Source organism: Heloderma suspectum, chromosome 2 (assembly GCF_057233095.1).
Source record: "Heloderma suspectum isolate Gila_16-S chromosome 2, 16-S_ref, whole genome shotgun sequence".
Classification (NCBI taxonomy): domain Eukaryota; kingdom Metazoa; phylum Chordata; class Lepidosauria; order Squamata; family Helodermatidae; genus Heloderma; species Heloderma suspectum.
In genome coordinates this window covers 163,568,438-163,594,249 of record NC_139459.1, presented here as the reverse complement: position 1 = coordinate 163,594,249, position 25,812 = coordinate 163,568,438, and the positions used below count along the sequence as shown (strand labels likewise).

The 25,812-nt window shown below is 45.3% G+C and overlaps 1 protein-coding gene across 4 annotated transcripts in view; it reads left to right on the top strand.

Moving 5' to 3' along the window:
• Positions 1 to 25,812, top strand: part of KANK2 (KN motif and ankyrin repeat domains 2) — a 99,096-nt gene that overhangs the window by 50,896 nt on the left and 22,388 nt on the right. For 2 of the 4 annotated variants that reach the window (XM_084835638.1, XM_084835634.1), the window contains exon 1: positions 16,337 to 16,426. The exons of 1 other annotated variant lie outside the window; for it this stretch is intronic. The gene's annotated coding sequence lies outside the window, so the exon portion shown is untranslated. Of the gene's footprint in view, positions 1 to 16,209; positions 16,300 to 16,336; positions 16,427 to 25,812 lie in introns of those variants that run through there. One more of the 4 variants, XM_084835635.1, reaches the window with a different exon arrangement.

Below are 25,812 nucleotides of genomic sequence, written 5' to 3'. Positions count from 1 at the left end.
ATCCTGGGTAAGAGCTGGTGTGTGAGCACTTTGCGTGTCTTGTTGCTGGACTCTGCCTTGAGGCCATCAACTCCTGCCTGCATCCCACCCCGATACGGGGCCTTGCTTTGCCTGTTGGTCACTCAGGCACTTGCCTCAGTCCTGTTCTCTTGAACCACCTTTTTGAATTCTGTTGCCTGGCCCTGCGGCTTGCACTTGTAGAGGAACTGCCCCAAGGTGCTTCCGGACGGAGGACTCCTAGCACTACCCATCAAAAGACTTTGTGCAGCTATTCTGGTTTTCCCTCCTTAACAGTTTTTTTGTGGAAAGGAAGAAGCCAGAAAAAGCAGTGGGTAATCCAGTGGAGGTTGGTGGTTCTGACATCAGTGGGGCGGTGAATCCACTCCTGGTTTCGGTCAGAACCAGTCAGAACTAAAGGAGCTATCCACACCTTGGATAGAGTTCTGACTGGTTCTAACTGAAACCCAGAGTAGATTCACCACCCCACTGATGTTGAAGCCACCAGCCTCCACTGCTTTATTCCTTATGGTCCTGTGTTCCCAGTACCTTTATGCAGGAGATATGTCTCTTTCCCCCTGCTGTATTTGTTTAAGGCTAATTGCAGGAGAATAATCTGAACCCACTTCAATTTCCAACACCCCCCATATAAAAAGCTCTGTGCAAAGAGAAATGCAGCACAGTAGGAATTGGTTCTAGGCCAGCCTCTTCTCACTGACAGGCTTGTTTTCTTCATGCAAGGAGATTTTTATGATCTCTGTGTGAGCAATGGGGACAGAAGGAGGGGGGCTGGCAGGTGAACACAACAAAGACGAGCCTCTCACTGCTCCTTCCAGTGAGCTTTTACTACAGCAAAATGGACCAAAGGATCCTGCATGTCAGGACTAGAGGAATTGGGAGCCCCTGACACCCTCACCTCCCATGAGTTACCTGATTGAGCCCCATAGACATCTGCAACCATGGGCAAGCAACATTCCTTGATGCTGCCTGGTAGTCATGGCTTGTGTTATGACATATGTATCTCCTTCTGGGCGAAGACTCTTTAGCCTCTTTTCACAAGGGGAAGGTGTGCGTGGAGCATTCTTTTATTTTTTGCTCTCTAAAATGAAACATCAAACATTAATAGAAATTCTGTTTAGATGATCTCTGGAGGCCAAATAAGAAGTGAGACTATTCAGCATTGTTGTTTGTGTGTTGCATTAGTGATAAAATCATGAAGTCAGACTTTAAGAGCCTGTGACTTGGTTTGCATGATCACTGCAGCCCACCGTAGCTTATGTAAGCCACGGTGGGTTGCGGCGCCTGTGGGCGCCAGGTTGCCAATTCACACACCCCATTGTGGCTTCTCATGTCATCCAAACCCAGCAAGGGTAGCTTGTTGGGTTGGTCAACAAACCACCCTACAACAGGCCATGGATTCTGGGTGGTTTCTTAACCACCCCAACAAGCCACCCTCACTGAGTTTGGATGATACAACAACCCACGTTCGATGAGGGTAATTAGGGAAATGAGCCAGCATGCACGGGGGTGGTTAACAAGCCACTGTGGCTTAGTAACACCCTAATGACATGCGGACCAGGCCAGTGTGATTCAGTGGTTAGAATATTAGACCTAGACTCAAGAGACCTGGGTTCAAATCCTTACTTGGCTATTGGTTTACTGGGTGACTCTAAGCAGGTCTCTCTCTTCTTTCACCTCCATATCTGTAATATGGGAATCATAGTGAGTGGTGATGGAGAACAAATTAACTTTGAAAATACTACCTGCGCAAAATCTGGGGAAGTGATCCACCCAACCATAATAATATTTCTTTCATGCCGGCACCTCCGAAGGTGGTGCCGACGCGAGAGATTTGGATTCTGGGACCACGGGCTATACTTTCTGGAAGATGGACTGTTGGCAAGGGACGGGTTGCACCTCACAATGGCTGGGAAGAATGTGTTTGTTCACTGCATGAAGAACTTCATCAGGAGGGCTTTAAACTGAATCCTACGGGGAAGGGAGATGTAAAGTTGGGGGTAACAACGGACGTAGGCGCATGCACTGCAACGGAGAGAACAGCTCTGATAGCGCCCAATAATAGTCTTCAGACACATGTAGGAAGAAAGCCAGACCATGAAGCACATGGTCTTCGATGTCTATACACTAATGCCCAGAGTATGGGAAACAAACAGAACAAACTTGAACTCTTAATACAGGAGGGAAATTACGACTTGATAGGTATAACTGAAACTTGGTGGGATGACTCTCATGACTGGAATACAGCAATTGAAGGATATAACTTGTTCAAAAAGAACAAGAGGAACAGAAAGGGAGGTGGGGTTGCACTATATGTTAAAAATACATATCTCTGCACAGAAAAAGAGGAGGATGAGTTTGGTAGCCCCATCGAGAGCATCTGGGTTAAAATAAATGGAGCAAAAAATACAAGGAACCTGGTGGTCGGAGTCTACTGCCGGCCACCCAATCAAGGAGGAGACGAGGATGAAACTTTTGAAAAGCAAATAGCCAATGTTTTAAGGAAGCATGATGTAGTAGTAATGGGGGACTTCAATTTCCCCGATATTTGTTGGGAGACAAATCCTGCAAAACATAGCCCCTCCAAGAGATTCCTGACTTGTGTTGCTGATAATTTCCTCCTACAGAAAGTAGAGGAAGGGACTAGAGGATCAGCTATCCTTGACTTGATCCTAAGCAACAGAGATGACTTAGTCAATAAAGTAGCAGTTACAGGAACTCTAGGGAAAGCGACCATGTTATACTTGAGTTCATGGTTCTAAAAGAAGCAAAAGCCGAGTGTAGCCAAACACATACTCTGGATTTTAGGAAAGCCAATATTAATCAACTCAGAACAATGGCAAGTATGGTCCCATGGCAAGCAACTCTAATGAGAAAAGGAGTCCAAAATGGGTGGGAGTTTCTAAAAAAAAGGAAAGGCACAATTACAAAAAATTCCAACAAGAAAAAAAGGAGGAAGACAACAGAAGAAGCCAATGTGGCTTCACAAAAAGCTTAGAGATGACCTGAAAACAAAAAAGAACAAATATAGGAATGGAAGGAAGGCCAAGCTACAAAGGAAGAATACAGGCAGGTAGCACAGAATTGCAGGGATGGCATCAGGAAGGCTAACGCTGAGAACGAGCTGAGGTTAGTGGGGGATGCTAAAAGCAACAAAAAGGCTTTCTTCAGATATGTGTATAGTAAAAGAGGAAAGAATTGTGGTTCAGCTATTAAATAAGGACGGCAAAATGATAACAGATGACAAAGAAAAGGCAGAAGTGCTCAATTCCTACTTTGGCTCAGTCTTCTCCCGAAAAAGGGTCTATGAGCCCCCTGGCAAAGGCGAAGTACAGGCCGAAGGGGCAGGATTGCAGCTTGAGATTGATAGGCATATGGTCAAGGAACACCTATTACTTTTGAGTTCAAATATCCAGGGCCAGATGAACTGCGTCCTAGAGTAATAAAGGAACTGGCAGAAGAACTCTCAGAACCACTGTCTATTCTCTTTGAGAAATCATGGAGGACAGGTGAAGTGCCAGATGACTGGAGGAGGGCAAATGTTGTCCCTATCTTCAAAAAGGGTGAAAAGGAGGAACCTGGGAATTACAGACCAGTCAGCCTGACATCAATCCCTGGGAAAATTCTGGAGCAGATGATAAAGCAATCCATCTGGAAGCACCTTGAAAACAATGCAGTGATTACTCGAAGCCAACATGGATTTGTCAAGAACAAATCCTGTCAGACTAATCTGATCTCATTTTTTGATCAGGTAACCTCCCTTGTGGACTGTGGGAATGCTGTGGCCATAACATACCTCGACTTCAGCAAAGCTTTTGACAAAGTGCCCCATGATATCATGATGAGCAAACTAGCTCAAAGTGGGTTAGATGAAGCAACTGTCAGGTGGATCCACAGTCGGCTACAGAATCGGACTCAAAGAGTGCTTATCAATGGGATCTTCTCAAACTGGGGAGAGGTGAGAAGTGGGGTACTGCAGGGCTCAATCCTGGGCCTAGTGCTTTTCAACATTTTTATTAATGACTTGGAGGAGGAGGTGCAGGGAATGCTGATCAAATTTGCAGATGACATAAAATTGGGCGGAATAGCTAATACTCTGGAAGACAGAAACAGGCAAATGCTATTTCGGGTTGCATTCATAGACGTATAGCTTCCAAATCAAGTGAAGTACTAGTTCCCCTCTACTCAGCACTGGTTAGGCCTCATCTTGAGTACTGTGTCCAGTTCTGGGCACCACACTTTAAGAAGTATACAGACAAACTGGAGAGGATTCAGAGGAGGGCAGTGAAGATTATCAGGGGACTGGGAACAAAGCCCTATGAGGAGAGACTGAAAGAACTGGGCATGTTTAGCCTTGAGAAGAGAAGACTGAGGGGAGATATAATAGCGCTCTTCAAGTACTTGAAAGGTTGTCACAGAGGAAGGCAAGGATCTCTTCTTGATCATCCCAGAATGCAGGACACGGAATAATGGGCTCAAGTTACAGGAAGCCAGATTTTGGCTGAACATCAGGAAAAACTTCCTGACTGTCAGAGCAATACGGCAACCAATGACCTAGGGAGGTGGTGGGCTCTCCCACACTGGAGGCATGCAAGATGAAGCTGGACAGCCATCTGTCATGGATGCTCTGACTTGGATTCCTGCACTGAGCAGGGGGTTGGACTCGATGGTCTTATAGGCCCCTTCCAACCCTACTATTCTATGATTCTTTCGTAGCTTTGTTATCTATTGCCATGGTAACTGCGCTCTGTGTGTGAGAAAGGGAGGAGGAGAGAGATGGATTTCTGTGCTTAACACCTTTCCGCATTTGTTTACTCCCTCCAAGTATTTGGTTATTTAAATTTTTGTTTGTTTGTTTAAACGCCCCGACTTACTTGATTGTGTTTCTTCAGCATCCAAGGCAGGGGGTGGCGAGGGAGGGACAGTGGCAGCACCCCAGCTGTCTCCCCTTTCCTGCCCATTGGCAACATCAGAACTTGCCTTATACCAAGCCAGACAGTGGGGCTTAGTACACCACTGATCTTCATGGGTTTGGGGATCCATGTCATGGTCACATTCTGATCTAAGGAGGGTCACAGCAGCAGCACAATCACCATACAAATATATGGTAAAAAATTAAGAAGTGGGACCGCAAATGCATGTTTGGGCTAAAGGTGGATTCGGGGTCTTAAAAGGTTGAAGGCTACTCCAGGATTTCAGGCAGGAGTATTTCCAGCCCTACCTGATGAATGCTAGGGATTGAGCCTGGGACCTTCTATGTGCAGGGCAACACTGAGTCACAGCCCTTTCTGTGAGTCCTCGGGGTGGTTTTCCCATAATGAAAGACAATGGAGAGGAGATCTTAAAGCTTGTGTTTACCAGTGCTGTGTTTTTTGATGCAGAAAGTGATCTCTGTGTAGATGTAAGCAATGCGGATGGAGGGAGGGGCCTGGTAGGTAAATGCACCATGGGAAATTCAGTATCAGCCTACATGTTGAATGTGGGGGCAGGTCATGGCCAAGAACCTGGGGGCTGCAAATGCTCTCCCCCCTCCCTCCCCTTTTCAGCAATGTAGCTTTATAATCTGTTTGCTTCAGAGGGCTTTGGAGTCATTTCCACCAAGTAATGTACGAAAGTCACTTACCTGGTCCCGCAGCTTGCTTCGCGGTGGGGGGGGAGGCGCTTCGGTTCTCCCCCCGAAGTTCAGGCCGGGGGGGGAGGCGCCCTGCCTCGCCCGGCTGAAATTCAGGCTGGGGGGGGAGGCGCCCCGCCTCGCCCGGCAGAAATTCAGGCCGGGGAGAAGCGCCCCATCTCCCTGGCTGCGAAATACAAAAGTGAATTAAAAAAAACACCACACACACCCGTGATAGGCTACGTAATGATTAACATAGCCTATCACGGCTAGATTTCCAAAGTCAGCCGCGATAGGCTACGTTAATCGTTACGTAGCCTATCACGGGTGACTTTGGGGGAAAAAAAAAGCGTGTATGCAAATGGCGGCGCCCATGGGCGCCGCCATTTGTGTTCCTTATTTGGGCCCGGGTAGTCTACGTAAAGATTTATGTAGACTACGGTGAAAATAAGGGCAACGCAAATGCAGTCAATCAGCAAATTGCGTTGCCCTTATTTTCGCCGTAGTCTACGTAAATCTTTACGTAGACTACCCGGGCCCAAATAAGGAACGCAAATAGCGGCGCCCATGGGCGCCGCCATTTGCATACATGCTTTTTTTTTCCCCCCAAAGTCACCCGTGATAGGCTACGTAACGATTAACGTAGCCTATCGCGGCTGACTTTGGAAATCTAGCCGCAATAGGCTACGTTAATCGTTACGTAGCCTATCACGGGTGTGTTGTTGTTTTTTTTTCATTCACCTTGTAATGGCGGCGGCAGCAGCTGGTTGGAAGACCGGCCCCCGCCGAAACGCCGCCGGGACCCGCCGCCGAGAGGGACATTCGAGGGAGGTAAGTCCCATCCCGGGGGGGGGGGGGGGCGGAGAATTTCACCAACAATTTCAGGGGGCCGAATGTGTTGGCATTCGGCCTCCCCGAGATTCGTGGAGAAATTCACAGCCATCCCTATTTCCACCTCATGAGAGAGATAGGGAGGAGGGGAATGCAAGGTGCCACATATGTCTGGCAGCACCGTGGTCTGGATCACATCCTTGCTGATTCATCCAATAGTCTGAGTGCTTATCTGGCTGTTGTGAGACATAGGATTCTAGGGAATGGGCTATGAACTTAAGGGTATCACTGGCTGAATATAGAGATATACACCCACTTGGGAGGTGCCAGCTACATGTGACGGATGTTTGTGGCAGGTCACTTTCCTTTTCCTCTAGCAGTGCTCGCTGGGAAAGAGTGTGTGTGTATCCTTTCCTTTTGGACAATTTTGGAAGGATATGGCTGTCCTCTTCATGCTATTGTCTACTGTGACCAAAAAAACACCCTATATTCTGATATAGCTCAACAATGCCCCCTAGAGTATCTGGTAAGTTGGCACCATGCTGGGATGCCTGAGTAGGCCGATCTCATCTCTTTCTTCCCCAGAATGCATCCAAAATGTCACCTCTTCTGCACAGTGTTTTGTCTAGATAGAACTGTCCAGCTCTTTTAGCATTCAAGTAAAGAGTCCTTACAAAGGTGGGTGCAGCCATTACGTAATTTTCTGATTTGCTGGCTAGGCCACTGACAATAGAGGGTTATCACATGACTGAAGAAAACAAGAGCTAGTCTCCATTAAGGGGGTGGCTTTTACTGAACTCAGATTCCTGTAAAAGTATGAGTCTGGATTCAGGGAGTGAAAAGGTTGAAGGATACTGGTGTACACAGTCTGAGAGCAGCCCTCGAGGATTTCAGACAGGGGTATTTCCAGCTCTACCTGAAGAATGCTGGGGATTGAACCTGGGACCTTGGATGACAACTCCCATAATCCCTGACCATTGTCCATGCTGGTTGGGCCTGATGGGAATTGTAGTCCAAAACACCATGTTGCCTACCATTGGACTAGGGTGTGGCAGGAGTTTCATCTTGACTGGGGGCAGCCTATCAGTAATTCCTTCAAGGGGAACCCTTGTAAATAAGGGGGTCCACCAGTAGAGAAAGTAATCTCCCCTCCTGGATCTGTAACAGCTACCAAGTAGAATTTATGCAGCTGTGTGGTCCTGCACTAATGGCATACATTACATCTGTGTTGGTTCAAATTCATTTTATTTATGTATTTTATTTATATCCTGCATTTTTGCCAAAAAATGGCACGCAAGGTGGCCAAGAAGGTAACGTGTCTGCCACCACTTCTGCCTTCTGCAGTGCCACATGTAAGTTGCTGGGCCCTTGAGGGGGAGGTGGCAGAGGAGGGTGCTTTGAGTGCCCACAAATGTTTTGCGCGTACTTGCATGGAGCATGCACAAAAGATCAAGCCTGTTTTGCGGTGATCAGGGGGATTTGCATCTCTAACTTCTCACCTTGAACAAAGTTGAAGCTTGTATGGTATGATTCCCTCTGTTTTCAAATGTTTGTGTACTAGTGCTGACCCTTACGTGGCTGAAATAGTACAATGCACAAATAAGAGGGAAATATTAGCAGGCTTAGGGCTGCTGCTAAAATGCCTGTCCCCTTGATGGATAGATTTTGCATAATTTGTTATTGAAATTGCCCAAAGATGCTAAGAAGTGTTCTACGTATACCAGAATTTTCATCAGAGACACTGACATATGCATAAATGCAGATGGCTATATTGGAGTTCATTCTTCTGGTAGGAGTAGTTTCCAGAACTGGCTGCTTTGCATCCACAGCAAATCAGTTCACAGCATGAATCCTGAACCTTTGGAAGAGAAATCTCTCTGACGTTACTCTCGAGTCCTAGGCTACTGATGGGTTGAAGCATCTGTTTCTTCACCAGTTATTGTCACCACACATGACCAGCCTAGTAAATGGCATGCATGATTTGCTGTTGCAAGGCATCTGTCATTGGTGGAATATATTTGCTTGACCTACGCTGTGAAAAACAACAGGTTCTCCACTCGCTGTTGCGTTTGACCCTGACTGCTCATTGGAAGGACAGATACTGAAGCTCAAATATTTTGACCACCTAATGCAAAGAGAAAAGTCACTGGAAAAGACTGAAGGCAAAAGGAGAAGGGGACGGCAGAGGATGAGATGGCTAGATAGCATCACCAATGCAATGAATATGGACTTGAGCACGCTCCGGGAGAGAGTGCAGGACAGGAAGGCGTGGCATGCTATGGTCCATGGGGTCACGAAGAGTCGGAAACGACTGAACAACAACAAGGCATTATAATGTTTTGGTGTTGCCTTGATATTATTTGAGCTGCTTTCGCTTTCTGTGCTGAAAATGAGTTAAGGTATCTATGGAATAAAGCTGGGAAAGCTGGCCAGGTGTCCCATGCTGTAATTTCCCCTTTTCCCACAAATGATGATATAGTAAGCCCATACAGTCAATCAGCTTGTCGCATGGTAGGGCTTTCTACCATGTGGTTACTTACTCTGTACTGCTATGCCAGTCATTTTTTTCTGCCATGCATTCTCATAACATGGTGATTTGGAATCTTTGCAAAGCAGTAATTGTGAATGGATCAGCTATACTGTCTCATGTCAGGGATGCTCTGACTTGGATTCCTGCACTGAGCAGGGGGTTGGACTCAATGGTCTTATAGGCCCCTTCCAACCCTATTATTCTATGATTCTAAAGAGTAGTCTTCTCAGGAACAGGTTGTTGTCCCTGATTTTCATTCAATACCAATAATTATTTATGTACTTTTAAAAGATTTTAAATACTTGCAGGTTTTATGGGATAAAAATGTTTTGCTGTGGTCTTGTTTTTCTCCGACATTGTGTGTGTGTGTGTGTGTGTGTATGTTGTGTGATGTGGAATGAAGTAGGGTGGGTTTGTTGTTGTTGTTTATTCATTCAGTCGCTTCCGACTCTCTGTGACTTCAGGGACCAGCCCACGCCAGAGCTTCCTGTCGGCCGTCGCCATCCCCAGCTCCCCCAAGGTCGAGTCCGTCACCTCCAGAATATCATCCATCCATCTTGCCCTTGGTCGGCCCCTCTTCCTTTTGCCTTCCACTTTCCCTAGCATCAGCATCTTCTCCAGGGTATCCTGTCTTCTCATTATGTGGCCAAAGTACTTCAGTTTTGCCTGTAATATCATTCCCTCAAGTGAGCAGTCTGGCTTTATTTCCTGGAGTATGGACTGGTTTGATCTTCTTGCAGTCCAAGGCACTCTCAGAATTTTTCTCCAGCACCACAGTTCAAAAGCTTCTATCTTCCTTCGCTCAGCCTTCCTTATGGTCCAGCTCTCGCAGTCATAGGTTACTATGGGGAAGACCATTGCTTGAACTATGCGGACCTTTGTTGTCAGTGTGATGTCTCTGCTCTTCACTATTTTATCAAGATTTGTCATTGCTGTCCTCCCAAGAAGTAAACGTCTTCTGATTTCCTAGCTGCAGTCAGTCTCTGCAGTAATCTTTGCGCCTAGAAATACAAAGTCTGTCACTGCCTCCACGTTTTCTCCCTCTATTTGCCAGTTATCAATCAAGCTCGTTGCCATAATCTTGGTTTTTGGGGGGTTTAACTGCAACCCAGCTTTTGCACTTTCTTCTTTCACCTTCATCATAAGGTTCCTCAGCTCCTCCTCGCTTTCAGCCATCAAAGTGGTATCATCTGCATATCTGAGATTGTTAATGTTTCTCCCAGCGATTTTAACTCCAGCCTTGGCTTAATCAAGCCCAGCATGTTGCATGATGTGTTCTGCGTACAGGTTGAATAGGTAGGGTGAGAGTATACAATCCTGCCGTACTCCTTTCCCAATCTTAAACCAGTCCGTTGTTCCGTGGTCTGTTCTTACTGTTGCTACTTGGTCGTTATACAGATTCCTCAGGAGGCAGACAAGATGACTTGGTATCCCCATCCCACCAAGAACTTGCCACAATTTGTTATGATCCACACAGTCAAAGGCTTTAGAATAGTCAATAAAAATAGATGTTTTTCTGAAACTCCCTGGCTTTCTCCATTATCCAGCGGATACTGGCAATTTGGTCTCTAGTTCCTCTGCCTTTTCTAAACCCAGCTTGTACATCTGGCAATTCTCGTTCCATGAATTGCTGGAGTCTACCTTGCAAGATCTTGAGCATTACCTTACTGGCATGTGAAAAGTGCCACTGTTTGATAGTTTGAACATTCTTTGGTGCTTCCCTTTTTTGGTATGGGGATATAAGTTGATTTTTTCCAGTCTGTTGGCCATTCTTGGGTTTTCCAAATTTGCTGGCATATGGCATGCATCACCTTGACAGCATCATCTTGCAAGATTTTAAACAGTTCAGCTGGGATACCGTCATCTCCTGCTGCCTTGTTATTAGCAATGCTTCTTAAGGCCCATTCAACCTCACTCTTCGGGATGTCTGACTCTAGCTCACTGACCACACCATCAGATCTATCCCTGATATTATTATCCTTCCTATACAGATCTTCCGTATATTCTTGCCACCTTTTTTTGATCTCTTCTGCTTCTGTTAGGTCCTTGCCATCTTTGTTTTTGATCATACCCATTTTTGCTTGGAATTTACCTCCGATGTTTCTAATTTTCTGGAAGAGGTCTCTTGTCCTTCCTATTCTATTATCTTCTTCTGCTTCCGCGCATTGCTTGTTTAAAAATAATTCCTTATCTCTTCTGGCTAACCTCTGGAATTTTGCATTTAATTGGGCATATCTCCCCCTTTCACTGTTGCCTTTTGCTTTCCTTCTTTCTTGGGCTGCTTCCAGTGTCTCAGCAGACAGCCATCTTGCCTTCTTGGTTTTCTTTTTCTTTGGGACATTTTTTGTTGCCGCCTCCTGAACAATGTTGCGAACTTCTGTCCATAGTTCTTCTGGGACCCTATCTACTAAATCTAGTCCCTTAAATCTATTCTTCACCTCCACTGCATATTCATTAGGAATATTAGTGAGCTCATATCTAACTGATCTGTGGGTCTTCCCTATTCTCTTTAGTCTGATTCTAAATTGTGCAATAAGTTCGTGATCTGAACTACAATCAGCTCCAGGTCTTGTTTTTACCGACTGCATAGATGTCCGCAACCTTTGGCTACAAAGGATGTAGACAATCTGATTTCGGTGTCGACCGTCTGGTGAAGTCCATGTATAAAGTCGTCTCTTAGGTTGTTGGAAGAGAGTGTTTGTTATGCACAGTGAGTTGTCTTGGCAAAATTCTATCAGCCTATATCTTGCTTCATTTTGTTCTCCCAGACCATGCTTGCCTGTAATTCCAGGTGTCATTTGACTACCCACCTTAGCATTCCAGTCTCCTGTAATGAAAATAACATATTTTTTTGGTGTACTATCCAGTAGGTGCGCAGATCCTCATAGAACTGATCTACTTCTGCTTCTTCAGCATCTGTGGTTGGGGTGTATATTTGGATCACTGTGATGTTAAATGGCTTACCCTGAATTTGAATTGAGATAATTCTGTCATTTTTTGGATTGTATCCAAGCCCTGCTTTAGCCACTTTATTATTAATTATGAAGGCTACTCCATTTCTTCTGTGGTCCTCTTGTCCACAGTAGTAGATCTGGTGGTCATTTGATGTGAAGTGGCCCATTCCAGTCCATTTCAGTTCACCAACACCCAAACTGTCTATATTTAATCTTGACATCTTCCCAGTAACCACATCCAATTTGCCCTGGCTCATAGATCTTACATTCCAGGTTCCTATGGTGTGTTGATCTTTACAACATCAGATTCATCGTTCACCACCAGCACCATCGGCTGCTAGCCGTCCTTTTGGCTTTGAGCTAGCTGCGTCATCACATCTGGGGCTAGTTGAACTTATCCTCTGTTCCTCCCCAGTAGCATTTTGACCATCTTCCAACCTGGGAGTCCCATCTTCCGATGGTATACCGACATATCTCTGGTTGTACTGATCCATTTAGTTTTCATGGCAAGAATACTGGAGTGGGTTGCCGTTTCCTTCCCCAGGGATCGTATTTAGTCTGACCTCTCTGCCATGACCTTCCCGTCTTCACGGTTTAGCTCATGACATCATTGAGGTGCTCAAACTCCAGCACCCCGACAAGGTAACGATCTCCTTTGCTGGAGAGTAGGGTGGGTAGCAGGTTATATATGCATCATTAATCTTGTTTAAATGTGTATAGTAAGCATTTAATCTGTTTTTTCCCCTGCAACTTTTTCGATTTCAAATGTGCGCACACACAGACATGCCACAACCATAATAAGGACAGTTAGTTGTATGTGTATATATGCACACAGCTAAGGCTTCGTTTTTAAAAAGGCACACAGCTTAAGGTAAAATCCACTTGAACAGAGCACATATGCAAGGAAGGTGCATGGATAATTTAAATTATGCACAGAGGGGGGTTGTTTTAACCTTCTACCCCCTTTATTAATATATACCCTTTGCTATATATTACAGAACAATTCTTTGTTGAAAGTCAGCCATTTTTTCAATAAGAATGACTTCTGTCAAAACCTGGCAGGAAAATCTTTTATTGAAACATCACGTATATATGTAGAGACCAGTGCAAACATCATCAGTGTCAGTCCGACTTAACTTTTGACAGAGAACAGTATTAAATACTTCCGTAAACAAAGAATCAGGAAATCATGACAAAAGCTGCGGCAGTGTACAGAGGGATTTTGTAGAAGTAAGGTCTTCATAATAACAGAGCAAGTTAGTGACTGGTGTAGCAATAGCTGCCGCAGAATATTACAAAGCCAACCATGGTTGTCTGTATCAAAGCACATTGGCACACGTTTAAGAAACAAGCAGGTCCTCCACATTTCCCATGTAGTATACCACCCAATAGCCGAAGCTCAGAGATTGCTCAGAGAGCTTTGGCTATTGGGCGGTATAGAAATGAAATGAAATGAATGAAGAAATAAATAAATAAATGCTGGTCATTCAGTGGTTTTAACACAGGATGAAAAGCACGGCAGAGCCTTGGTTTTCCCCTTTCGTGGCAATACGATGAGCAGCTATGCATCTAAAAAGTTATTTCAATGACCAAACCTCATCCACTGTTGCTCAGTGCAAATCTACAGCAAGAATGAAAGGATGAAGACTGTTAACAGAATCCTTACGCAACCATGAGTGGTAGCAGCATCTCATGCACAGAACATTATTCCCAAGTCCATTTCTTCATGATTGCATGGAGCTACATTGTTGTTGTTGTTGTTGTTTATTCAGTCAGTTGCTTCCGACTCTTCGTGACTTCATGGACCAGCCCACCCAGAGCTTCCTTTCGGCCGTCGCCACCCCCAGCTCCCCCAAGGTCGAGTCCATCACCTCCAGAATATCATCCAAGAGCTACATTAGCCATGTCAAAATGATTGACATTGATTGACATTTGGAAATGACTAGGATACTCAATGATTGACATTTGGAAATGACTAGGATACTCCTTGACATACTCCTGAAACATTTGAGCATATTCACCAGTATCCTTGGTAACTACTGCATCACTGTCAGAACAAGCGTTTACTGTTTCTGCAAAAACAAAGAAAAGCTTCATAATAAGACTTTGTTTCACACCTGAATTCCCCAAGTGCTGAAACAGAAAGTAGCCAGAGATAGTTTCTGTGTCTGAAGTCTTTTTGACCTCCTGTTTGTGACTGGCAAGTTATGAATAATCTTGAGAAGAAATTCAGGTCACTCTTCATAGCAGTACTATATTCCTCCTTTGAAAGAAGCAGCCTTTATCATTCCTCCCTCCCCAAGTAGTGGGAAACAATTATTTGAAATTATACCAGTGATCTCCTTCAACCAGCCAAGAAGTTGCATTTGCTAACATTTCCTGAACTCTGCTGGTCCAATATCTTATGGGTGCTTGAGTCTTGACTTCCTTTACAATGCCATCATCAAGAATTATTAGTTCTCCAGGCTCTTCTAGAATAGGGTTGTCCAGTCTAGAATAAGGTTGCCTGTCTAGAATAGGGTTGCCTGTTCAAAGGCAACATCATGGAAATTCCCAGTGTGGAAATCCTGTTGCATGGGTATGCAAGACCCTTGGTGCTTGGGATCTTCTATATGTATGTATTGGGTTGTACCTTCTTTCCAAGGATGAAAAATAAGGGGCTGGTCTCAGCCAAATACTTTTGATGAAGCTTTCTTGCAACTATGGTGAATAATCCCAGCCAATGCGTGATAAATGTGTTATCAGCAAGCAAGCTACAGATTCCTTCCACTGACCAGCCATCTCTTGTACAAAGAAAAAACCCAAATAATCTCTATCCAGGGTTATCACACGGGGGGGGGGGGGGGGCGGCGGGGGAACACTATAAAGTATAATATACAGTGTCCTCCACTTTTTCTGTATTACAAATACATTGGCAGAGTAAAGTTGGCACACTCTTGTATCTCCTTTCCAGATTTGCTGTGGGGATAGTTTGAAATCTTAGGCCTGTAAAGGCTGCCCTGAGAGCAGAAGATGTTAAATCACAGATGTACTGTTGTCTGCTGTGCTCTATTTTAAACAGGCTAAACCTCCAGGAGAAGTGCTGCAAACAGATGCCTAAGTTAGACCATAAATGGCATCCTAAATGTCATCTTTAGGTGCTGCAAGCAGGTGTCTTTAGGTGTCTACTCCTTTCAAAAGTATAATGCTGCAACTCTTTGCCAGCTGTTCCTGACAGCACTGCTAGGGAGGGCAGCAGCATTGTCCCATACCTGCCCATCTTTCCCAGAAGAGTTGTTGGGTCTTATCAGTTCTGATGTTAGCAGATAGAAGGCCAACCTCTGCCCTAAATAGCACTGGTATGCTGGGTGGAAGACCCAACAATTCTCTCGGAAACTTATTTGGGAGAATCTCCATAGCATTGATATCTCCAGATCACTACCCTGCAGTACCATAAAGCATTTAGGAGCCAGTTTTGGTCATGCAAATATTTAACCAATACAAATATTTTATCTATACAAACCTGAAAATCAGAATCAGCTTTCCTATCCCTGTCCTTTGGAATATGTCTTCATGGTCTAGATATGAACAGAATTCTCCAAGATTAGCATTGATCCTATCTCGAGCATCAGGGGCCTGGAAAGCCATTCCCAGAAGCCTGCAAATGGCTCTCCAGGCTGCCAGAAGTAAGAGTGGACCTTGGCTTTGAGGTATTAATTTAATTGTAAAATGAGGCAGGCTGGTGTTGCTCAATGCTGACAACCATGCCAATGGTGTAGCATAAGGCGATCATGAGAATGATACACATCAGCATCTTCCATTGCACCAGAGGCAGTTTCTTTTTAAGCACAGGGGGGCAGTAACCACGCAGCCAGAGCACAGACTCTCTTCTGTCTCTGAAGTTGCCATCGTCATGTGCAAGTACCTTACAAAGAACTGTGCTTTGCTTGAAGTCTGTCTCTTCCTCCTCTCCATGCCAGCTGCTTTGCACACATCCCTCCTCTGCAGCTCACCTGGTTTCTTGTGCTCATGCTTCAGGAAAGGGGCAGGGAAAGACCCCACAGGAGGGCATCGGAGGGGGCTGCTCTGCCTATATTTGGGGATTTCTCAGTAATTCCTTTCACCTCCCCACCCTCCAGCCAAGCAGGAGGACATGGCTTTTTGCGTATTAAAGGGTCATTCCTTATCAACTCCCACACCCAATCGTGTTGCTTTTTTAAAAAGTGGTGCCTGCGCAGTGCACAAACTTACTCAGTCACACACACACACACACACACACACACGGCCAGAACACATGTAGAGTGAGAGAATCAAGCAAGCCAAGCAACACCAGCAAGCAATGCCACACTCTGGGAGAAAGAGAAAGAGAAAGTGAAAATGTATGTGTTTTTGTTTGCATTTTTGTGCTGTGCACAGTGTGTGTGTGTGTGTGAGGCTTTGCCCCCCATGCAAATCTAGTCTGGACTGAGTGGAATCCTACGACCAGAGGGAAGCAAGCAGAAGCAGGTGCCTCCATTGATTTTAACTTCAATGTGGCTTTAATTTTTTTAAAAAGCTTTTGCATTCAGTTTCCATTTATTTCTGCTGCCTGTTTTTATTTTTCTCTTTACTTTTTCCTTCTTTTATTTCTCTTTCCAGGCCTCCATTTACCCGGCCTCTCCTCCTCCTCTGTTTCTCCCCCTTTTAATTTCCGCCCTTTTTATTTATTTTTAATTTCTGAGAGAGAAACGAGAGGAGAAAGAGAGAATGCCTGCTTCAGTGTGTGTATTGGGGGGGGGGGGGGAAATGCCTGCCTGCCTGTCTGTCTGCCTGCCTGCATGTGAGAGTGTGTGTGTGAGAGGGAGAATGAAGGCCTGCCTACCTGGGTGAGTGGAAAGGGGGGAGAGAGGGGGGGAGAGAGAAAGTATGCCTGCTGGCTTCTGTGTGTGTGTGTGTGTGTGTGTGTGTGAGAGAGAGAGAGAGAGAGAGAGAGAGAGAGAGAATGCCTATTATTGGCTCTCCTCTCCTCTGCCCCACCAGCTTCAATGGGCACCAGCTGCCACTGCATTGAACACTGGTTAATGCAGAGTGCTGATAATGGACTCAAAATGGAAAGGGATATTCTGCCATTGTAGAAAAGGGAAATTACCTAGAGAACCATAGTCTTCGTAATCAGCAAGGTGCATTTTCCTGTGAATCCCCAGTCTTCAGCATTGCCTTTACTTCCAGGTGCCTAGTTGTTGGGCTCCTGCTTACATTTTCCATCTTAATGCCAAAAATGTATGACAAGTACCTGGTATATCATAGACCAGGGGTGGGCAGGCAGTAGATCTCCCGATGGTTTGGATTTCAACTGTTGGCATTCCTGGCATTGCAGGGGTTTCCGGCGGTTGGAGATCATCATTCTGCCCACCCCTGTCATAGACCACCTTGATAAGGGATGTTACGCCGGCAGTCAGGAAACCTATATGGATCACAGTGCTGACACTGGGAGTTATCTCTCTCCTTCCTGCAGAACTTGGCATCTGGTTATGATAAATTAGAAACAAAACTTGTAAAATGTAGTAAAACTGTGATCTAGCCCCCTAAGCTTTCATAGATTGCCAACAGCTTCTTATTAAAGCAAGAGAGATACCAAGCCAGAAAAAGACGATATTGAAAGTGAGGTTCAGGTGTGTTTTAAGGTTTAGGAACATGCCCTGAACCAAAAATCAATTTTAGGAAATTGGAGGGGGTGGTGGTTAGAGAGCAAGAACAGTTTAATTTTAATACAAAGCATCTATAGCTGGTGGGGGGTGGGGGGAAAACACCTGTGAAGGACACAAACACTAACTCATTCGTTGTTTGGCCTTTGCTAAAGATGATAGGAAACTGCGTACTCTTACTGTTCCATGTTTTCGGTCATAAAGCATAAGCAATAGTCCATGTGCTACATCAAGTGTCAGTTACTCATCCTACAACCCACAACATGCAGTAGGCGATGTAGGGTGGGTTCAAAGCTGCCCCACTGTGCAACGAGTTCAGATGACATGGCAACCCCTGCTGCATCGCAGGTAATTATGCAAATACCAGGCATGCGGCTGGCATGCACAGGGGTGGGTGGAGAAGCCGATGGCTTTCAGCCCCATGATACTCTGAACCCAGCCAGTATCTCCCAGAGAGGAACAGGCAGCTCCAAGCACAACCACAAGAACCCAGTTCCTCCCTCACACTGCTTTTCCCCCCCACCCCAAGATCATCATAGACTCTTTAAAACAGGGGTGGGAAACTCAGCCCAAGGGCCGAATTCAATTTTGGAGAAGCTTTCAGGGGCCACACCCATGTGGCCTCTGAAATGGAACCCATTACCTTGGGAGGTGGTGGGTTGTCCCACACTGGAAGCATTCAAGATGAGGTTGGACAGCCATCTGTCAGGGATGCTCTGACTTGGATTCCTGCATTGAGCAGGGGGTTGGACTTGATGGCCTTGTAGACCCCTTCCAACCCTACTATTCTATGATTCTATGATCCCAGGGCTGGAGGCAAAAGGGGCAGGGCCCAAAGTACCCCCCCCCCAGCATGTCCTATCTTAAAGCTCTTAGGGCAATTTGACCTTTTAGAGTGGGGGAAAAAATTGTACAAAAGCCAGGAAACCACCAACCAATCAGTGGTGTGGGAAAAGAGGGTGGAGCCAAGGGAAAGGGGGGCATGGCCATCTGGGGCATCCCAGAGGGCTGGATTGGGAACCCAAGAGGGCCAGATTTGGCCCTCAGGCCTGAGGTTCCCCACCCCTGCTTTTTTAAAACCAATTCTTATTATGAGTTTTAACAAAACCAAATCAAAAACATTACAAAACCAAAAAATTAAAAATATAACAACATATTCTAAAATCCTTAGTTTCAAATATAATTATCTAGAAAACAAGAATAAGAAAAGATTACACATAAACTTCAGTAAAAGTAGACCAGATATCCAAATATAAGTCCATTAGCAAGTGACACCTACAGTCAGGGCCAGAAATATTGGAACAAGGATAACTGTTTTGGCAGTTGGCCACCGTACACCACCACATTGAAGTTGAAAGGAAACACACCCAGATGGGAGCAAAGTCAGGACTTTCAGCTGTAATTCAACGGGTGTGACAAAAGTGGGGCACTAACCATTCAGGAAGTACAGCCAGTGGCATACACACACACCCATCCTTGGTGGCTCAGAAGTAATGGAAGGAATGGCTGACAAGCAGCTGCATGGCCAGGTGTGGCCTGTTTCCCAGGTACCCCATGACCAATCAAACAGAGAAAAGGCCTGAAGGTGGTTCTGAGTGTTACATTTGCATTTGGTAGCTGTTCACTGGACCCTCCAACATGAGATCCAAAGAGGTGTCCATGCAAGTGAAAGAGGCCATCATTAGGCTGAGGAAACAAAATAAACCCATCAGAGAGACAGCAAAAACAGTGGGAGTGGCCAATACAACAGTTTGGAACATCCTGAAAAAGAAGGAATTAACTGGCAAGCTCAGCAACAGCAAAAGGCCTGGAAGACCACGGAAGACAACTCAAGTGGATGACCGCAGAATTCTGCTCATGGTGAAGAGGAACCCTTTCACAACATCTAGTCAGGTCAAGAACGCTCTTGCGGAGGTAGGCATGTCATTGTCAACATCCACAGTCAAGAGACGGCTTTATGAATGTAAATACAGAGGCTTCCCAACAAGGTGCAAACCATTGGTAACACTCAAGAACAGAAAGGCCAGATTAGCCTTTGCCAGCAAACACCTAAAAAAGCCTGCCCAGTTCTGGAATAAGATTCTTTGGACTGATGAGACCAAGATTAACTTGTACCAGAATGTTGGGAAAAGTATGGAGAAGGAAAAGAACAGCTCATGATCCAAAGCATGCCACATCTGTCAAACATGGTGGAGGCAGTGTTATGGCATGGGCATGTATGGCTGCCAATGGAACCGGGTCACTGGTGTTTCTTGACCTGACTGCTGATAAAAGCAGCAGGATGAATTCTGAAGTGTATAGGGCTATACTTTCTGCTCAGATTCAGCTGAATGCTGCCAAACTGATAGGATGCCGCTTCATATTGCAGATGGATAATGACCCAAAACATACTGCAAAAGCTACCCCAGAGTTTCTCAAGGCAAAGAAGTGGATTGTTCTTCAATGGCCAAGTCAGTCACCTGATCTCAACCCAATAGAGCATGCTTTTCACTTACTGAAGACAAGACTGAAGGCAGAAAGACTCACAAACAAGCAGCAGCTGAAGGCAGCTGCCTGCAGTAAAGGCCTGGCAAAGCATCTTGAGGGAGGAAACTCAGCATTTGGTCATGTCCATGGGTTCCAGACTTCAGGCAGTCATTGACTGTAAAGGATTTTCATCCAGGTATTAAAGGCGATCCTTATGTTTGAAATGATGTTGGTTTGTTCCATTACTTATGAGCCACCAATGATGGGGGGGGGGGTTGTATGCCACTGGCTGTCCTTCCTGAATGGTTAGTGCCCCACTTTTGTCAAACCCCTTGAATTACAGCTGAAAGTCCTGACTTCGCTCCCATCTGGGTGTGTTTCCTTTCAACTTCAGTGTGGTGGTGTACAGAGGCTAACTGCCAAAACAGTTATCCTTGCTCCAATATTTCTGGCCCTGACTGTATATGTTGTTGTTGTTGTTCAGTCGTTCAGTCGTGTCGTTAAGTCTTTAATCCATTGCATTATAGGTGGTGAGGTTTTATATTTCCAATATCGTAATATCAGATTTTTAGCAACCCCTGCTTTAAAGAGAACCCACACTTAAAGAGGCAGGTGACCTCTCAAACCATGTGATTTCCTGAGCTGACCTTATTCCTGTGGCTGTTGGGCAATAACATTAATTTAATCAGGAGCTAAAACTCAATGTGTAGATCTCTATGCCTAATATCTTACACAAGGATGGAATTCTAACAGGCCAAGCTAAAAGGATCTCTTTGTTGGCACTTCAACAGAGCAGATGGATTAGCAATGTAGGTAATTGTCCACTATGAGAAGATTATATTTGACACACAGCGCTACATTCCCAAACAAATGGTATCTCAGATCAGAGGGAGATGGGCCATTAATTTGAATCCACATTCCCTACAGCCTGTCACTGAACTGGATTGGGAAGAAAAAGGCTAGAGCAGGGGTCTCCAATGTGGTACCCGCAGGGACCGTCAACGACGCCTGCAAAGCTCTCCATTCCCTGCCCCCTTCCCCCTCAAAAGGTTTTAATAAAAAAATTGAAAAACATTAGGGCAACAGGTTCTCCTTCCTGTTGCTAAACCTGCAACTGATCAGCTGTTCAGCAGACAGGAAAAGAAAGCAAGGCAAAGGGGTAGAGGGGAGAGAAAGAGGGCGGCTGGAAGCTAGGAGGGGAGAGAAACAGCGAGGTAAAGAGGTTGGGAGAGAAAGAAGGCTGGGGATGGAGAAGGGAAAGAAACAGTGAGGAAAGGGCTTGGGGTAGAGAAATAGTGAGGATGTGTAGGTGGAAGAAGACTGGGTGGGCCAGGAAACAACTCTTTCCATTTCCCCCTCCCTCCCAGCCTATAATCTCACTATTTCTCCCCCCCCACCTCTTGACTAGCCAGGCTCCCACAGCAGCCATTATGTGACTAGCCACATCCACCAAGCATTTTGTGATGGTGCCCACAGCAGTTTCTCAAATTTTCAAATATGCTCATGAGTCCTAAAAAAGGTGGGAGTCCTAAAAAAGTAAATTCCTACATGAATGCGGATTTATGAGTGCACTTTTGTTGTGTGCTCATTTGCAAGGTCTCCTCTGATATCTCTGACTGCCACATTTTCCAGGCCCACCCAAAACCATTTGGCGTATTCTGTTTGTCCAGGTGGCTTATACTGCTTTCTGAACTCTTCATAGCTCTGGATATTCAAGATAACCATTTAGTTGTTTATTTGACCACTTCTCATGCATTGAGCTCACACAGAAGAGACTTTTTCTTAATACTTCTTGAGCATGGAAACAAATTGGAGAGGGAAGCTTTGTTAAGGAGCTTATCTTGAGATAACTTGTCATATGTGCAAGATTGACTGGGGTTAGCGGGATTACTCAGTAATTAGGGGATGTGTTCTGTGTGTGCTCAGAGGCACTCTTCCACGTATTCCAAGGCTGAGCCTTGGCCCGGAAACCTTTAAGGGCTGAGTCCTGACGGATGAGCCTGTGGAGGCTGTCAGTTGCCTGGCTTTTGTGGCGATAGAAGATAAGCACTTATTTTTTTATGAGGTAGAGAGTCTTTCTGGCTGGACACTGTGCCCTACACCCAAGTTCTGCTTTGGGGGACAACATTGTTCTCACCTTCACTCGAATTTATGATAGTCTCTGTCTGTCTGTCTGTGTGTCTGTCTGTCTGTCTGTCTGTCTGTCTCTCTCTCTCTCTCTCACACACACACACACACACACACACACGATCCTGCCTCGGAACCAACCTCTTTTTATTAAGCTGCCTTGCTTTTGTCTTCTGGAACCCTGCCAAGCAGCATATGCAGGCCTTGTCTCCCTACCTACCATATGATGTGCATGTCCTTCCTCCCAGCCACCTCTGCAGGCTTGTTTCCTTCATGCAGACATCTCAAACTGAAGCCTATTGCATGAGGTTGTATGCTTGTTGATCTGATGTAGCATGGTTTAGAAGCATGAAATCTGTAACCATGACTCAGTGTCACTTGCTCGCTCGCCTGCATGCCTCAGACTTTCCAGAGCCCTGGCATGTGTGTATGTGACCAAACCACATGGAATTTTGCTGGGAGTTGCAGGTCTGCCTGGCTACAGCTCTGGAAAAACTTCATGCCTCTCCTGGCCTGTGTGGGAAGCAGCACCCTTTTCCCTGGGCTAGAGATGCTTTGCTGATATAATAATAATGGGCTAAACATGCCACCAGGCCCAAATTCTTTCCCTGCCCTGCTGCTGCAGTCAAGGGAGTGAGATTTGTTCACTGTATGCGTAAAGTCCCAGACCCTGCAGAGGAGTTATTGGCAAAGCTGAGAGTTGTGACTGAATCTCCTCTGTGTCTGGAAAGGTCGTGGAAGACTAGCAATCACAGAAGGATGGATAGAAACCAGTATTCCTGGATCCTTTTCTCAGAGAGCCTTGGAGACTCCACTATTGTATTTTCTTCTTCCAAAGATGAGTTTCTAAAAAGAGGCTCAGGGGCTCAGACACATTAGCATCTTTTTCTTTGCGTCCTCTTTTGTTATGTCTGCAGGGCAAATTCAAAGCTTTTTTGTCTTTTGAGAGAAGGTGAATTTCAAGAGTCTTCCTTCAAAGGCATTGAGCCCAGTCACATGAGACAGCACCCCCACCAGAGGAAATTAGCACATCAGCATCTGTCCTTGCCATACACACACACACACACACACACACACACACACTTATTTACAGCATGTATCTGCCACTCCACATCTAAACAGCTACACACACCCCTGAGATCCACTTGTTATTTGTATTTTATCTTCCAAAGTAATTTGTTTTGTTATCTACCTGATCCTCAGAACCTGGCCAACGTTGATATAAGGAAACCAAGAAAGCAGTCATTATTACTAGATGTTATGTATTACCATTTTTGCTACGTTGTCCCAGTAGCCTGGGTACATCTTGTAGTCTGTCTGGCGGTTGGTGAAACTAATCTAATTAAGTATGCATAACTCTCCTGAATAACATCTTTAAGACTGGTATAAATTGTAGACCCTGGGGCAACAGTATCACGCTCAGATTTTTCAACTGTCTCCTGGCTTTGTTCAGCAAAGAAGAGTTCCCAGCCCAATGAAGAGTTCTGCAGAACTTGAAAGCTTGCTCACAACTTTGCGACATTTTGATTTGTCCTAATAAAGGTTTTGCTGTTCTGTGGCAAGTAGGAAGTAAATGTTCTCTAGGATGGGCTATCTTTTCTTTTTTTAACCATGACAGGTGATAAACCAGGTCATCTAAGCTCGGATTCACTCAACCATTGGCGCTGTGAACTCTCTTCGCTTGCCAATATGTGGTAACACAACTAAGCAGGCAGCACATGCCTTTCTTCTTCCTAATTCTCAGCCTTCAGACTCTATTTGCTTTGCTCATTTGCCTCCTGCTTGCTTCTTTTCCCTTTTCGCTCCAGGAAGTCCTGCACTCCAAACCAAGTCTAAAGGGCTCCTTCAGGCAGGGTCTGTTGTGGTTCCAGTCGTTGTGAGCTCTCTTGGTTGTATGCCATACTTCTCTCTGCCCATCTCACACCGCCTCTTTGCCTGGCTCACATTCCACACACTGGGCTCCTGGCAGCCAAGAAGTGGAAGGATCTGTGGCTGGGGGGGCGGGGAGGAAAGTGGGGAGTGTGGCCCTGCAGATTTGAGGTGAGGTACAGAGGGTTGTCAAAAGATTTCCCAGGTGCAAATCTTCACATCTGGCCAGGCACCTTGCTGGCATAGACCTAAAGGCGTGGCTCTGACATAACAGCTGGCGGCATCCCAAATCTGTTTCTCACAGCCCCCTCGCCCCCTCCCGGAGAGTCTCGGAGCATTTCTACCAGCCCCCAAAACCAAAATAAGGCATGAATCACAGGTGCTTTTAGTTCAAAGGGATGCCGTCATTATCCCAGCAGTGATAGGTCAATGGGAGTTCTTGCAAGTAAGACCTTGAGACTTGGAGCCCCACCACAACATAGTCTACTCTTCCCCTCCCTCCACTTCCCAACATAAAGATGTGTGGGACCTGGCTTCTCTCTGTGTCTCAGTATTGGATTTGTGCTGCAGACTTTTCACACCATGTGAATGAAATGAACCAGCTGCTGCTTACCAAGGAAAGCTGTTGAATCAAAACATTGGGCCCATTTACACAACCACCTCACACCATGGGCAGCTTCTTTTCTCTTTTATTTAATCAGCATGTGCTAATTTCCAGCTGTGTGCTGAGGTAGGTTTGAGCATGGGAGTTAAAAACAGCAGCTGCAGTCTAGTGAAAAATCTGATACATGCCAAGTTCTGTGCATGCTGGCACTCATGCAACGGCCTCAGTCCATGGCAGTATGTCTAAAAGTCAGCACTGGCTTTTTTGCATAGAACAGCCTCTCACGTCTGTCAGAACTGGATTCGAAGTGCAGCCTCCTCTCAAAATATACCATTTTGAACTGGTAGGTTGAACCCTGGGTTACACCATATAGTGCTCCATCAATCATTTATTTTATTTATGTTTGTAAACCGCCCAGAGAGCTTTGGCTATGGGGCAGTATAGAAATGTAATTAATAATAATAGTACATTTTGATGACTATTTGAGGTCCACTTTGGCTGCCTCCAGCCCTGGCAATGTTGCTGAAGTAAATAAACTAAGCACACTTAGCTGTAGCTTCGAAGCAGGTGCATGGCTGTCTTTCACCAGTACTTAGAGGAAAACTAAGCATCTACCAGGAGTGGCTGTGGCATAACTGTGAGAGAATGTGGAGACAAATGCCAGCTAATGTTCAGAATTTTATTCTGTTTATTTTTTTGCTCTGGAGTAGATGCCAGTGATGTGGGCAACATATCTACACTGTCATAAAATAAATACAGAACATAAGAAGAGTCCAGCTGGACCAGACCAAAGGTCCATCTAGTCCAGCATCCTGTTTTCCACAGTTTCCGTTTTCTGCCAGATGCCTCTGGGAAGCACACAAACAGGGCATGGAGGCAGGAACTTTTTCGGTTGTTGCTCCCTAGGGATGGGGGAAAACTTTGTTCACTTCGCATTTTGATATGAACGTATGAATTTGTATTTCCTGAATCAAAATGCAAAGCAGAACACAGTTATCCTCCAATCTTTGAACTTCTTAGACTTTTGCCTTGTAATTCTCCAAACAAAATGTGTACAAAATGTGTATATTAGGGGAGAGTGCGCACAACAATGTGTGTATTCATGTAGAAACGTGCTTGCAAAAAATGCATATATTCAGCAA